General features: G+C 36.5%; 1 long non-coding RNA gene across 1 annotated transcript in view; it reads left to right on the plus strand.

Annotated features, from left to right (window-relative positions):
• Positions 1-16,860, plus strand: part of LOC141281028 (uncharacterized) — a 105,521-nt gene continuing 88,661 nt past the window's right edge. The window contains exons 1-2 of the long non-coding RNA XR_012335409.1: positions 1-457; positions 913-982. This is a non-coding gene — a long non-coding RNA (uncharacterized lncRNA). The remainder of the gene's footprint in view (positions 458-912; positions 983-16,860) is intronic.

Below are 16,860 nucleotides of genomic sequence, written 5' to 3' on the forward strand. Positions count from 1 at the left end.
CGCGACCGTCAGCTTGTCTCGCGCAGCAGAGCAGCACACGCGCTCTTCCGTTGCGCGTCATCCGTTGCGTCTCTTGTCAGACTACACTGCACTCACAAACTCAACGTTGCTGAAATAAAGCTCTACCTGAGTCTCAAAAGAAGTTTCAAGAAAAAGGATAGTTTTATTCATGATGTCAAAAATGGTTTCAAATGGGGACATAAAAGACGCGTCAAAGACATCACAAAGCAGTGGACATCACAAGTCACAGACATTTCATTGCCTGACAACTTTGATATGTTTCACGCTGTCAGCGTTTTCAGTGGCAATTTGTCTCTTTATTAATGTAAAAACGTCTCACCTCGAGCGTAAAATGGAGCTTTTGGAGATGGAGAGAATGTCTGTACTTCAACCTGTGCGCGCGACACTACATGAGAACGCGACGCTTTGGGATGCGATAGAAAAACTTGTACAAGTGGTAAGTTACACTGTTTCTACCTAAAACTTTTAGCTATTGCCATACATAAAATGGCTCAGTTTATTTGTCTTTTCAATTCATGTTTATTTAGGTTTAAATTTTATACAGATCTTCTATATTTCCAGAATAAACTGTAATAAACTGTCACTAACACGCGCTCCTGGTAAATTAACAAACAAACAAGGAAGCAAATAAAATAAAAAAGCATATATTTGATTAATTAAAGAATGTTTAGTCTAATAATTTGGTAAATACGTGAAGGAAATGCTGACTGATGTGATGCGTGTACTGAAGCAGGAGTAAACATAATGTTGATCAGTCGTGTTAGCAACATAAAGGTGATGGGTTCGAGCCCTGTGAAGACATATAGGCTACTAATAAAACAATGTATAGATTAAATTAAATTCACATTTCCAAATGCGTAAATGTAACCAAAAGCGAATACATTTTCACAGAGACTCAAGGAAGGAGTGTCAAAAATTCGCACTGCGCGAGAGGTAACGCAAGATTGTTCGTGTCCTCCAGGTATGTTCATTTTTTTACTATAGCTTTCTCTCCAAAAGTAACTGATACATTACGAATTTTCATCTGAACTATAATGCACTGTATACATTAAGTCAATTGCATCAGGTGGCATGCATGTGATGTTGATATGAATGTTTAGTGAAACAGGGACTTCTGTGAAACAGTCTGCTGTCAAACTTCATCAACTTTCACACCTTAAGGTTGGTTTAAGATCAGGGATCTTTTGGAAAGATTGACTTAATGCAGCCCTCATTCATCTGGATTAGTGATGTGTTTTGACATGTCATCTGCATGACCATGTGTAGAACCACAACTTATGTCTCCCTGCTGAATTAAATAAGTCACATGTGGAAGTTATAAAGATGAAAATAGTGCCTTTCTGTCTACAGAGACTAGCGCATATTTATTGCGTAAGCTCAGAGACATTAAAATTCATTTTGATAGTTATCAGAAAAGCATGGAATAGGCGAAGGATACTTAACCTTGCATGAATTTGTACACATTGTTGCTCTCTCTTCTTTGGAAAATTGCCGGTTGCCTGAGAGTAAATGACAGGTTTACACCAGCATGTGCCCTCGACGTGCACTGTGGTATTGTGTGTGGGGAGAAATGTACCATCCTATGAAGATTTCATGGTTTAAGCACTTACCAGAAGCAGGCCTCCCGTATACCCTCTTATGTTGTTGCTAAAATGTGGGTTAAGTTTGACTTCAGTCATATCCCACAGGACACTACAGTTTCAATTCAGATCAACTCACTGTTTAAGTTCTGTTTTCTTTTTCCTCGCAATTCGTTCCTAGGACTGAAAAGAGAGGAAATCTAAATGTGTCTATTTATCTTTATTATGGAAGTCGCTCCCTTTCCAAGTTTAACATTTTGGAGAGCGCATATAAAAAATATTTGCATAGATTTGTTATCCGGAGGTGTTTTTGGCCATAAACGAAATGTATTTTTATCCCTCAAATCATCATCAATAAGCACAAAATCCTTCAGCTGTCAGAAAACAGACAAAAGAGTCCGAAAAAAATCACAAAACAAAAGTAATTTGTATGATCAACGAGCATTACCAGAACAGAATATAGGAAAAAGGAAATCAAAAAGGTTTGATGGTGGGCTATCGTGACTTCTTGTGGTTTCTTGTGACCACAACATAGTATTTCCCAAATCATTGCTAGACATACATGAGTTTTCACAATTCTGCATGACATAAATAATTTTAAATTGAACTATCAAGACATTTTTTGTACTCCACGACGTAGATTGTTAACCACTGAAATCCTTTGAGAAATGTGTCATTTTGTTTTATATCCAGAAAACAGCATCTCTACTGTTTAATTCTGTGTGGTTATTAGGCAGTCTTAAGAAAAAAGTATAGTCCATTTTGTCCAGTACATAGTCCAGTGCTTAAGAGGTGCTCAGATGCAAAAGCAGCTAAATGTCACCTCTGTCAAAAATGAGATAATGACATTATCAGAATGCTGTTGGAATGTATGTTCATCAAATACTTTTACTTCAAATTTGCTTAATTGCGGCCTCAGGTCATTCAGAAATACCGGTTGGTTGACGTTATCCATTAAGAGTCAGATAAAAACATGCAAATTTACAAGAAAATATGTCTGACGCACTTATAGGGTTTTGCATTTGAACTCTTCATATTTAAACATATTACTTACTGGTCTTTATACAATTCTTTATACCGCTACACGTCGAACAATCTTGGGTGTGCATTATTTCCAAATAATTCAATGGTTTAATCCTGACATAATGTTAATACCATCTAAATACTTATCTTATAAGCAACTGTAGTTTATTATTATCATTCATCTATAAACTATTTCTTTAAAGAAATAGGGAATCGTATCTCGAAAATCTGGCTTTTTCCATGTTTAAGTGCTATAATTGGGTCTCCAGTGTTTCTGTCAACCTAGAAAATGTGAAAAAGATCAACCCATTAACTTAGTTTTGGTAAACCATTCTCTGCAAGCATGTAAAAAATAGGTCTTTAAAATTTAGCTCCCCTGTGATGTCAGAAGGGGATAATACCGCCCCTTAATCTGCACTAGCCCACCACGACACTGCCATTAGTGCAGAGATCAACTCATTTGCATTTTAAACTACACACCCCAAAACAGCACATTTTTGCTCTCACCTACAAGGAGCCAATTTGAAGATGCTGTAATAAATGATCTATATGGTATTTTGAGCTAAAACTTCACATATGCACTCTGGGGACACCAAATATTTATTTGACATCTTAAAAAGTCTTGTGAAATGTCCCCTTTAAAGTCATTGCAATGAATACATCATCTCAGACTATTGACAACGCAAGGCATTTCATCAACATCATTCATGTTGCACTTCCTGGCTCCAATTAAAGACTCGGGTGCTTTTGGTCAATCGAGTTTGTTCTCTTGAGAACCTCAGTCATCCGTCTGTACTATTTGCTGTTCCTTCCTTTGCCTTCAATGGGCTTCTTTTGAAGACAAACATCAGAAAACACACTTGACCCCCAGACACAAAAGAGCTGAGATCTGTGGCCCGTCAACTAATGAGCTCAACAAAGCAGTTAATTGATTCAGGCCTCCTCAAGCTGAATCCACTAAGATGTTGGCTTCCTCCGAACCTGAGATGTGCTTTCAAACCGCAAGATGACTGAGATGTTTAAACAATTAACTGTTTAACATTTTCATTCAGCGTTTTAATTTACTCCAGTTACCAGCGCCATTTCAGGAGAAATGGATTAAAATGACTTCTAATGCGTTCCACAAACCATAATAATCGCTAAGACAATTTAATTAGAAAGTGCTGCTGGTCTTTCAATTCCAATAATGTCTCCGTTGCTGATTCCAAAAGGGAACGATGTGCTTTGATTTGAATATCTAAAGCCTGAAAAATGTTAAATGGAGGGCATTAAGTTTATGTGGCTCTGCTACTGTTTGTGGTAAACTGAAAGCAAAGAAAGCAGTAACCTCTTAATAAATATGTAAAGATTGTCATTACAAGACCCTTTTGGTTTAATGGTTGGCGATCGAATCACTTATTACTGAAATGCAAGTAGTCTACCTCCATCTAGCTTAAATTTCAAAACCTTCCTCTATTGGTTGAGACTGAAACATCTGAGTAGCGTGTCAACTAAGAGATCTGTCACAGCTGGAAATGGTTGACGTTCATCTTGTTTGGTTTACCAATAAAAGCTTTTGAACTCATCATTATTACTATTACTGTTTATATATCCTGTTTTCTCGCAAAGTACGTATGTTATTAGCAAATAAATGTCCTAATATTGCGACATAGCCGTCACCACAACACAGATGTTTGCATTCATATCAAATGTCTATTGATAGATACCACATTCACAGTAGAAGTCAGTTGTTTGTTTCATTTTTGGAGCCTGCAGCTATCGTCGGCACGGACAAATACATTACATCGAAAGCAAGAGCTGAGCGTGACTGTGAAGAGAGCTACAGTAGAAAAGATCTGAATGTTTCAAATAAGTGCGTGACCCCGTACCCCGAGCCTCAGGGCAACTGCACATCTAACCCAGACTCGGGGTTAAATTTGGACACCCAGACTCCTCACCCAAGTTGAAAGGTTGTTCTGAAAACAGAGGTGATGTGTCTGAATAAACGTGCTTTTAAGAATGTAATCCACCCTTTGTTTTATTAACTTTCCATTGAGACGACCGTAAGCTTTAATACTTCCTCAAGAAGCCGTGTAGGGCCGCAAGGGTCTTGATGTGTGTGAGAGGGAAGGATTCGACCTCGGTGTTGAATGTGAACTTTTCACATGCGACCCATGTTAAGCGTTCGTCTCTTTGCGTGAGTGTAGTCATATGCTATACCGTCACTTTGATTTAACAGACTCAGGCATGGACAGGAGTAATGTGAAATTCAAGCGGACTCAGAGCACCGCGGTGCTTATGTGTCTCTCCATGCCGCATTTGAAGGTTTTTTCTAATGCTGAGAAATGGCATATCTCACATAACCTACGGGACACGGGGTTGCTGTACTGCAAAATTGAATAAATATTTTCTCTAGAACCTACCGCCTTACTTCAGCGATTGAATCTCCTGCATGCATATTTCGTTGCTTTCGCATGCAAAAATAATCTAAAAGCAAGGAGTTATGTAGATGCTCTTGTATTTTTGGATGCACAAACTTTTCTTATTACTTGCAATTGATATGTGTTTTTTGTAGCTGCGGCTTTGTGAAATAGACAGTCAAAATGTATCACCGTCAGGATCTAGCTAAATTAAATAAAAAAAACAAAAGCCATGGTGGTAAGGGTGCTGTACTCTCTGCTTATTAAAAGCATCTGTCTGTAGTTTTTGGGAGGGCATTTTGGCAAACTCTCAACATCGCAGTACAAACTCCCTCCCTGTTTGGCTGCAACATTTCCAAATTTCATTCGAATTAAATGCGAGGCTGTGTACCCGATGAAAATAGAGAAGAGATATGTGAACGATTATGGTCTGTTAGGTTTAATCATCAGAAAAAATAGGTGATTTAGGGACTTTCTCTCACACCTACATTTGGAGAACATTTGTGATTTTGATGTTGGATTACAGTAAAATAAAACCATGCTTTACTTCTCCTTTGACAAATAGGCTACTATGAAAGCACATGCTACATTTGTCATCTCTGAGCGTGAAAAGAAAGGATACAAGCAGCATTATTAAAGAAAGATGTCTAAAGCAGACAATTACAATATTTTATCTTTATTTAAAGATGATGTCAATTGAGAAATTATATTTTAATTCCCACTGTGCATGTCAAGGCAATGTGTTGTTTTCATACCCGTTAAGACCTTTGTTGTTTTGGCTGAGAGTTGTTTTTGCTCGTACAGTCTTGGCACAGTTGGTTTGTTTTGGTTTGCGTGCACTGAAGAGTTGGCAGGGTTGTTGTTTTTATTTGTTTGGTAATTTGTTAAGCAAGTGTTTAAATGCTTGTTAAGCACATTGTGTTGGCAAAGCAGAGCAATTATCAGCATCTGTGAAATATAACATTGCTTACTTTTTTTTATTACTTATTCACCCACGTCATTTAAATCTTTGACTTTCTGTTTTCCATGGAACACAATAACATATTTTGAAAACTCATTATCTTCTCACAGATTTCATTTATTTTATACCATGTTTTTTTAATTTCAGAGATGTAATCTACCTTTAGTTTCTTTATTGAACGTTTGTTTATTATCTTGTTCCTGTGGCTGCATTGGTAGAGCATTGCATTAGCAACACAAGAGTCATAGGTTCGATCCCAACACTGATAAAAATAAGTAAGTCACTTTGGATAAAGCGTACGACAAAAGCATCAAATTTCATCACGTACTGATGACTCATATCCCCATCATTCCTTACATTCCTGACAGTGGGGTCGCTGGTTTAACATCACATGGCGGACATCATGCTGTCTCATAGTGTTTACTAAAGGAGCCTGATCCTTGTCCTATCGTCGTCAGGCCTAATCTTAATTGCAAATCTCCCAAATGCCTTCAGCGAGCCAGAGAATTTATTTTCTCCCCATGTTGTATCCCAGCATCTGTAAGGCAGCATGCCGAGTCTTTTCACATCTAAACTTCATGCCTGTGTCTCCCTTGACTCTACTTTTGGGTTGCATGGTCTATGGCAGAATCTTGGAGCTGTCGAGTCTTTCGTTTCCTGGGGAGTTGAAGGAGGTTACTGTACATTGGGAGATCTTGCCATTTCCTGCAATTTTTTCTTCATCAATTTTTTACCATCAATCACAGGTTAATTATATATAGTTTATTTAATCGATAATCATTCACACCTGTTTTTTTTTTGGAAACTTCAGAATTAGACTTAACATATAATCTATGTTGCTTTGCTTACTATCCAACCATGGAAAGACAGTAACTGTTCCTCATCATTTCCAGATCAGCATGAATCAATCTTTTAATGTTTCCTTGACAGGGCTCGGCTTCCTCTGCAATGTAAATTTCCCGTTTAATGAAAATCTTAGGTATTAAACACTTCCCCTAAGCAAGCCACAGAATTTAAGTTTAATATTTAGTTTAAAACTTTGCATTAGGGGTTTGGAAAAACCTCTAACCCTACATGTGATCAGTGGTTTTTAGTGGGAGCTTAAGAAATACCACTAGTATTTATATAGTTAACGCTCCATAACAATTCCAGTGTTTATGTATGTGACATCTTCAGTCAAAAATCTAACTATAAATTTTTCAAAGAATGCATTTTTACCAATAAATTGAACCATCTGTTTATATTTTCGCAATCCCCTTATTCCAGACGTCAGAAAAATATCAGTCTGTACTCATGTTTTCTGTTTTAGATAAAGAAAGGACACAAGTTTTTGGGAGACAACAAACTTTGTAGGAATCATGTGAATTTTAAAGCACAAACCAGAAGCAATAATACCAAACAAATTAAGAAGAAATGACTCGTCAAAGAACAATAATATTATTTTCTTTAAATTTTGACAATTATGAAATGTGCACTAACCTAATAATGCAAATAATTTGAATAAAAAAAACATAGAGATCTTGCATTGGTATGTACCACGCCATCTCATAACAATTCTTACGTATTTTATGAGGTGACTTATTTGCATTCATTTTTATGACAACATTCATTTATTTTTGTGCAATTTGCTTTTCCCTTCGTGACGTTGGGGTGAGAGGTGGGGTTAGGGGTGGGGTTTCGTTATTGTTTTTTGTTTTATGACAATCGTATGTTATGATTCATTTCAAATTCATACAAATTATCCAGCTCGTAAAATATGTACGAATTCTTGTGAAATCCGGCTGGTATTTAAGCCACGAAATATTGACATCGTATTGTTTTATGGTAAGATTGACCTTTGCATGTAAATGCTCATTTGCCATTTGCTACTTCAATTCGATTCATTTTGAACAGTATAATGGTGCCAGAAGCATCACCAAAAACTGGTCTGGGATCAGCTGGAAAATGTTGTCTTTAACAAAACAGCCATGATCCATGTAAAAAGACTGTTTTTCAGACTAAGTCAGAGTTGCGTGCATCTGTCGGATTCAGGATGATGGCAATCTGATAATTACATGTGCTATTGTAACCAGCTCTGATTGGCTGGGAGATAAGATGCCTCCCTCAGTCAACCAGACTCCATTGAAGAGGTCCTGTACACCAACAGATGAAGAAATAAAATCAACAGATTTTATTGTATTTTTACTTCTTTCAGTGGAAGTTCAAGTTCTGACATGTTAAAATTAAGGCCACTATAGACAGAATGCTGATGAGAAATTTCCTGGTTATATGTTTATCCTGTATTTTTTATTAGGCATATGCAGCTTGCTTATGTTTGTTTTGGCTCTTGTGTGTTTGTATTTTGGAAGTCTGAGAGAATGTGTTGGCCTCCAGCACGTTGTTGGGGGTTGTGTACCGAATGTCTGGCAACCCTCTCATAGTCTAACAGCTTGCATACAACTGGTATTAAGATTAGGGGTGTACGATATATATGGGAGCATTCAAGTAAACTGGACTAAACACAAACAGTAGGGTACTTATCTTGAAGCAAAAATAACATTATAATACAGTATGTCAGAAAATATGAGTCTACACCACAAAAGCAATTCAGACAAATGCATTTTTACTACCTCCAATTGTGGTTGAGCTCAGTGTGTAGCACTGTTGCCTCACTTCAAGGTCCCCGGTTCAACCGCTGGCTAGGGCAGGTGGCCTTTCTGTGTGGAGTTTGCATGTTCTCCCTGTGTCAGCGTGGGTTTCCTCCCGGTTCTACGGTTTCCTCCCACAGGCCAAAAACATGCAAGTTAGGCAAATTGGAGATCCCAACTTGTCCTTCCCCTGACCTGTGTATGGAATAAAACTTGTGTATGGATTAACTGGTTCTCGCCATGAATATAGCTATAGATGCTGGAATGGCGTAAAGAAATAAAGGAAGAAGAAGAAGAAGATTGTGGTTGAAAGTTGATGAGCTCAAAATGTTCATAACCCATTTACACCTGTATTTAGCATTGTCCACTTCTGATCCGATCGACCAAAACACACCTTAAAGGTCACATATCTCTAAGTTTTCTAGAGTTTTATTTTAGGTTATGATGTCCTTAAGAATATATATTGGCAGTTTAAGTACCAAAAACAATCTCTATATATTTTCTACAGCTCCTCTTTCAGGAGCTCTGCTAAAAACAGGTTGTTTTGGCCTGTAATAAGTTAAATTCATGAGCCTCTCTTCTGAAAGGCCTGTTGTTTTATGAGTGAAATACGCAGTTGAAATAAAGTTACCCATGGAATTACACTAAGTGTTAGTTTCTGGCACTAAATGTTAGGTTAGTAAATCAATAGACACAGAGACTTAGAGATTTGAACCTTACCATGTCTAACTCAATAAACAAACAGACACCAAAAGGGCTTGTGTCTGTAACTTAAGAATACAAACAACGTCTGATTTCCAACAGATATTCTATCAAAACTGGTGGATACCAAAGACTTTAACGTTACAAAACAACACGTAAGCATCTAGTTAGCATCACGTTAGCATCACATTAGCGTTGCATAACTGTTTAGAATATATCATTTCAGTTTTCTCTGGCTCCATAACTTAAAAGTTAGGACTGCTGATAAATGGCATGCGATTGTCTTGTGCACCTCTTCAGTAAAGCCGGTTCATTGATTAGTAGTAGTTAACAACGAAATGCGCGTGACAATCGCATGCAAGTTATCACGCAGCCCTGCTTAATATGTGTTTACTTACGGGTTGTGGATTTGAGGTCGGATCCAACAAAGTAAGGACTGCAACATCTTTGATGAGTAGATTCCTGGAGAAACCAGCATTGAACTGCCACACCGAAGCAGTCACTTGTGAAATGTTTAGAAAAGATGGCTAAAGTCGAACTATTTGTTGAGGAATTTTTAATTGAATGAATATTAGCCATTATTCTCGTATATTAATGTTTTTCAGAAGCCTTTGCAATGATTTAGTTTCCTGACATCCATCAATTGAACAGCATTTTCTCACATGGTGTGATATTCCTTAGGAGTTTGTTTGGCAAAAAGGGGGTGGGGCGGTGGACGGTGGACAGGGCTCGGGGTAGAAACTGAAGGCGGCGACTAACTCACGGTGACGTAGCAACTTCACGGAAGTACAAACAAACTGTTTTAACTCACAGCTACTTCAAGCAGGCTGTGCGAATTTGACTCTTAAATGACTATTTTGAAACTTATATGGTACTTACATAGCCCCTAGATCTCAGTTATCATAAAAAAATACACAAAATTTCAGTTTTGACCATATGTGACCTTTAATACTAGGGATCCACCAAAATGGAAAATTCTTGGTTGAAGTTAAACAAAATTAAACAGTCAGCTAAATTAATAATCCTAATTATTTTGCCAATTTTCTCACCATTGTAGAAGTTACATTTAGGGCTGGGGGATATGGCAAAGAAAATTTTCAATAAAATTTTTCCATATCAGTTGATAATTATCATGATAAATGACACATTTTTATTCCTGTCAATTTAAAGGCAGATTTTTGCTCCTGAATAAAAGTGGTTTTAAACTACTTTTTATTCAGAACATGACAAATACAAACACTAAATCATGTTGTTATGTTCAGGCATCTGTATTAAATGTAAATATATTTGTTTTGAAATTAACATTTCTGACACAGAAAGCAGCAGACTACTGTCAATTTAAGATCCAAGACAGACTGCTTTAAGTTTCAATATACTGAGTAACATCCAGCTGTTTATGTTCACTTAAACAATAAAGAAAATGTAGTTCAGTGATCACGCATGTGTTATACATATACGAGCTATACACGCTGATAAATAGATGTCAAGAGTGTCGCGTTGCTGTGGGGACCCACAGTCGCACAATCATACAGTTACGTTATGTTCACTCACTGCAGTGTTGGATTTGCTGTTTTTCCTCCGCTTTACTGAATTTGTGAATGTCCTGTAAGTATACTTTTAAAGCTGTGCGGACATGTGTGCATGCAAGGCGGAAGCTGAATGAAAGTACAGTATACCTATGTTGCCTGCTGTGTTCTAGGCTTTTTGCGCATACAACATTACACAAAAGGAAAATGTTTTCGCGCATTTGGATTCTGTCCGCGTTATCCACATTGCAGAAATCATACGGCCCTACTAATACATTTATAACTTGCCTCATCTTAATCCACTCCTTCAAGTCTAACCAACACTAATTGTAAACAAGACCACATAGTGAATAAACGTTATCGATCACTTATTGAACTGCCATTATTGTTTTATCAGAAAAAATGATATAGGGAAAATTATTATATCACCCAGCATTAGTTACATTTCATAATTTAACATTTCAGAAGTCATTATAGGGCCTTTAACTCTTTCCCCGCCATTGACGAGATATATCGTCAATTAAGAGAAAACGCTTCCCTGCCAATGACAAGATTTTCTGCCTTTCCGCAATACCGCTATTATCCACCACGTGGCGCCCTTCTGCAACTTTTTAAACCCGGAAGTATTGCAAGCTGCTGCATGTCCGTGTCTGTTTTAAAGATCGCTCTGAATGGGATCTCTATGAAAAGTCCGTCACAAAAATGGAATTATCTCCTAATTATCTCTTTTTGCTCAAAATGTGGTGTTTTTGCAGAAACCTACCCATATTCAAACGCTGACTGCAAAAGAACCACTGAAGGTAGGATGTAACGGGTTTTTTTGTTTGAAAGCAGAGGGTCTGTTCTTTCATTTGGTCTATTGTATGTTTATATATTTAAAGAAGAACATTTTCTGGAAGGCATTAAACTTTGGTGAAAATCATGAAAAATGCTGGCGCTGGCTGGCAACTTTTTTTAAAAACGCTGGCGGTGAAAGAGTTAATACTTGGTCACTTCTCTGATTAGATAGCTATCTGACTTGAAATTTTTTTTTTTTCTCATTTACATAAGCATGTTTGTCATTGTAGGACTTTACTGGTTCTAGGAAGTTTTTATTACATACTGCTGACGCTCTTTGTCGTTCTTCTTCTCATCTATGATGTGAGACGAAGCCCTAATTTCTTTCGTTCTTCATGCTTGTGCATTCAGCAGATACCCAAGATCGCCCCCATGTTTTTCTGTCATACCCTGCATGGTGTTCAGGATGTCTTGATTTTAAATTATAAAGGAAACTTGTAGTGCTATATGTCTTTCTCTGACACTTTTACCAACATGTTGGCTGCATTTGCGCGGCTCTCACTCTGGTTGCTTTTTGATCGCAAAGACCTCATTGTTCAGTTAAATTGATTCAGTCTTTTTACTCATTCGGACGAACACCAAAAAGTGTTTTTTGCTATTTTAGGCAGAATAATTTTGGTTGTGCATCCCTACTTGATACCAGGTGTAAACAGGGCTTAAGTCAGATTTAATCAGGCAGTTTTCTGCTGGTGAGCTTCACCAATGTCAACTAAACATTATCAAATAGCTTTTGACTTAAATGTTTTACTTTGGATCTAATGTTAAACATTTCACACTGAAGTTTCATTTCTGGGCTGTACAGGGAACCGCAGTGGTCCCACCTTTCATCACAGGCACTGGGATAACATTCCCGGTTACCTCCCACCCAACGACAACGCTGTGTCTGTACAGACACATGAATGACTCAAAGCACAGACTGACTCCATCATTCTCATCTCCAATGAGATAAATAAACTTCCACTCAGGATGTCCCTCTAGTGTTCATGTTGTTTTGTTGGGAGTGTGTGTTGTGTGTATTAGGAAACAGTAGTGGGTCTGTTTCCCCCACCTTCTTAAAAAGCTTAGGGCCTGGTCTTTGTATTCCTCTGTTAGTTTATATGATTCTGAAGTGGTAGTAGAAATCCGATTAAGATAAACAGAGTAATGAGGCAGAATGAATTACTCTCATTTTTTTTCCACTTTGCTTTTGTCGAATAGCATAAATGTTAAGTCTGGTTTGAAGAGGAACATCCTGCGCTTGAAAAGTAACTGAGGCGTTAGGCAGGATTAGAGGTTTGCCTAAACAACGTGATCCTGGTTTTGGTTTATGGGCATTTAAAGTGAGTAATGGAAATCAAAAGATGCAACGTGATGAAAGTAGCCTTTACAACTTTAAAAACCAGGACAAGCTCATGTCAGTGAGGCTGTCGAGCCTTATCTAGACTGACGACTCCCCTGTCAATTTGGACACAGTCCACACAAAGTCAACTAAGGGTCAAATGTTGACTAAAAAGCATACACAAACAGTGACAAACAGTGCATGGTGAGATTTCACACTTTCAAAGTAATTGTCAAAGTAACAGATGTTTAAAAAAATGTTTTCATATAGGTATGACAAATATTGTCATTTATTGATAAATTCACTAAAAATAATAAAAATAGTTTTTAATATAAAATAGAGTTTAATTGTAAATATTTGGGTCAATAGTTAGGAAATAAGGATAGAAAAATCTACTGAAGTGAGGAAATTTTGCTGTAGTAAACCAACTACTTTTATAAAAAGCAACACTTTTAAATCTCAATAAAGGTTTGTGCTATAGACATAATTTAAGTTATAACTAAACTAAATTTTATGTGACCCTGGACCAAGAGTGTAAATTTTTTAATTTGAAATGTAAACATAATCTATAAGCTGAATGGTTGAATGTTTTGTGAGGATAATCATTTTTTTATATATATTTACAGTTGGAAATTTACAAAACATCTTCGAATTAATATCCTAATGATTTTTGGCATAAAATACAAAGGATAATTTTAACCCATGCAGTGTATTTTTGGCTATTGCCTCAAATATACTCGTATGACATAGCCATAATTAGTTGTGATGAAAATGTAACATCTTAAATGGATCAAATAAATAATCAACAGATTTATGATTGACCATAATAGCTGCAGCCCTATGTATTACTTAAAGTATTTTGGCTCTTTCATAACCCTGTCTGTAAAATCCAGGTTAATATATCTCATAATCTCATGATGTTATTAGGAAATAAGATTTGTGTTGCTTTCACATTGATTTCAACCTATGACATGACCTTACTCAGTCAATGATAAAGATAGCAAGGTTATATTTTCCTAAATAGTTTTTTATATTATGTAGGATGATTTTATGTAAAAAAAAAAACAGTAAATCACAAAAAAATGAGTTTCTTTGTATTTTTCACAGACTGCGTTACACATATATTTTAGTGTGATATCATGAGAATTTGTTTGTGTTTTACGTAAAGTGTGGTTGTACTTACGTTTTTATACACACTGAAACGTATAATGTCAACGCGTTGACAGGACTAATATGTACATTTAATAACGTATAAACAGATTTACAGACGTACAGTTTTCCTATTTATAATGATTAAAATCGCGGGCATTGCTGTTTCTTACTCATATTAATGACATGTTTTCATAAAATAAATAACATTTCTGTAATCATTTTAGCATTTTGTAATATTTAGTTTGTTTGCCATGACACACAAAGGCGTTTTCTCCTATGCAACAATAATTACACCAAAACACAACATAAATTCACATTGATGTTAATTTTATTCATTCGCTGTAATCCACATCGTTAAAATTCATATGATTGCGAGGAACAGATACAAATTTAGCCCTTTATTCAGCAATCTTGATCCCAGTTTTCAGCAGCGAGTCATCTGTAAACGTCAAGTCTCGCGTTCATTATGAATTTGAATTCAACTATTGCGCCTCAAGAAGCTTTACAACACATTGCTTTTCACAGATTTGTGACATTTCTGTCTTAAGTCGATGTACTTTTTAAAATTTAAATGCGCGCCTTGACAGAGAAAAGCTGGATTAACGTTCTGGTGGTTTAATAAACTTTAACTTCTCGGTATGTCATATACGCCAGAGAGGACCAGGGAAAGTCCACATTTTAACTACTGTCGGCTTTTGAAATTTCACTGTAAATAAATGACTGTGCTTACACTTGTCTGTCTGTTATGCTTTTGATTTCTAACAATACATGATTTTAATAAACTGTTTTGGGTAGGACTGTATTAGCGACTTAAAATATCTTTTAAATGCTATATTGATATTATTGTTACAAAACAATGTCCTACACATTTCTGTCCATAACGTTGAATAATATAAAAAGAATACAATATATTTAAAAAAATTTGGGGTTTAGGGTAAAGTTTGGGGTAGGGTTCGAGTGGTTACATGATCGCTTAAATGGTCAAAGGGAAATTATACAGCAATCTTTATGATATGAAAGATTTGTAAATGTTTTCTGCTTTGTAGCTGTACAAACGTAATGATGCTACGATTAAATGTAACACGTTTTGTGTTTTTGAAAGTATTAAAGGTGACATAGAATGATTGAACTGGGTATTTCTCCTTGTTCTGTGATGTGACATGTAGACAATTTTTGTTTTTGTTTGGGTCTGTAATGCATTAGAAGCTTTCTAAAAACCTCTCTCAGATAGCTCTATTAGGGTGGGGGATTTTAAACAAGTGGTTTTGCATCTATTTGGCTCCCCCTACCGGCTTAACTTGCAATCTCATTACTGATTGGCTGACTTTGCTGCCACAAAAAAAATGTAGCCAATTATTTTAAAATGGAGGGGCAGTGAGATGCCTGTGATGTCATAAGCATCAGTTTTTCAGATTGTGCCGTTTTCTGGCTGACATTTCTAAAAGAGGAATTTCTATGAGACCGAGATGTTTACATGTCTAGCACTTTTTGTATGTTTGTGAATGTGGGTAGACTACCATTATTCAACAAAGACAAGGTAAAAATGGTTTTTCATTCTTTGTCCCCTTTAATACTGCGTTTTAACAGTGAGACCAGGCATGTTTAAAATATGACTTCTATGTCAATTTAAGTCTGGACTTTTTATCAGTGCATGATCAAGTGTTACAAATAGCATACATAAGCACTATGGTCACATCGCTCACATCTGCTGCCATTTACTCAACAGCTCTTGACACTCAGATAGCAGATACAGATAAGCAGTGTTGTTTCTGTCTTCATTCACTTGACATGAATTTCTGCTTTGCATTGCTAGGAATAGCACTCAGTAGCATGTATTGCTCTCAGCACATACAAAGACACATATAGTACACAAAGAAATGTCTCATTACACACCAGATACAGGTTTATTGTTAATCCACTACATAAAAAATTATTCTAAAAACACTTTAAAAAAAAGTATTTGCTGCATTAATTGTTTTTGTTCGATCAACTCAGATTTTCAAGTCATTTGAGTTTCTATTATTTATCTTGACAAAAGATGAGTTGCTACAAAATGAAGTTACTGATTGATCTCTAGTCAATATAAATAATAGTAAGTTAAAATGAGTTTATCGAACAAAAGAATTTAAGGCAGCAAAGACTTTTAAAATCAATAAAACTATACAAAAACGAATACACTGTAAAAAATGTTTTTTTATTAATATATATTTTTATGTAAAAATATTTATACTTTTGCGTCTCCTCCACGTCGTCGTGCAAACACGCGCAGACCGCTGGTTGGCAGTATCCATTTGTGTAACCACAGTAGCAGCGCGACCGTCAGAGAAGAAGAAGCTTGGCAAGTTAACCCACAAACAAAGAAGAAACAGCAACTTGTTGTGTATGATTTGAGAAGACCAGCAATGATGAAAGTAAATAAACAGCGACTTTTGTTGCAGTTTAAGTTAAATCACTCCTCAAATTGGCTCATCTTTGTTTTCAAGGTCGCAAACGGAAATACCTATGGCGCAGTTTTTTTACCTGACGGGAGGGGTTCTGGTGGACTTATCACAGCGCTTGCGGTCCGCGTAGATCTGACGAGCTGTTAAAATTTTTGCGAGTTGCGCGTCAGGCTACACACAGGCTACGGATAGCCTACGGCGTAGAACTTATGCATGACTATAAATCGGGCTTAACCCCTCAGCACTTAAGGGCTCGTTATAGTCGTGCATAGG

The sequence above is a fragment of the Paramisgurnus dabryanus genome, chromosome 18 (genome assembly GCF_030506205.2).
Source record: "Paramisgurnus dabryanus chromosome 18, PD_genome_1.1, whole genome shotgun sequence".
In the NCBI taxonomy this organism is placed as follows: Eukaryota; Metazoa; Chordata; class Actinopteri; order Cypriniformes; family Cobitidae; genus Paramisgurnus; species Paramisgurnus dabryanus.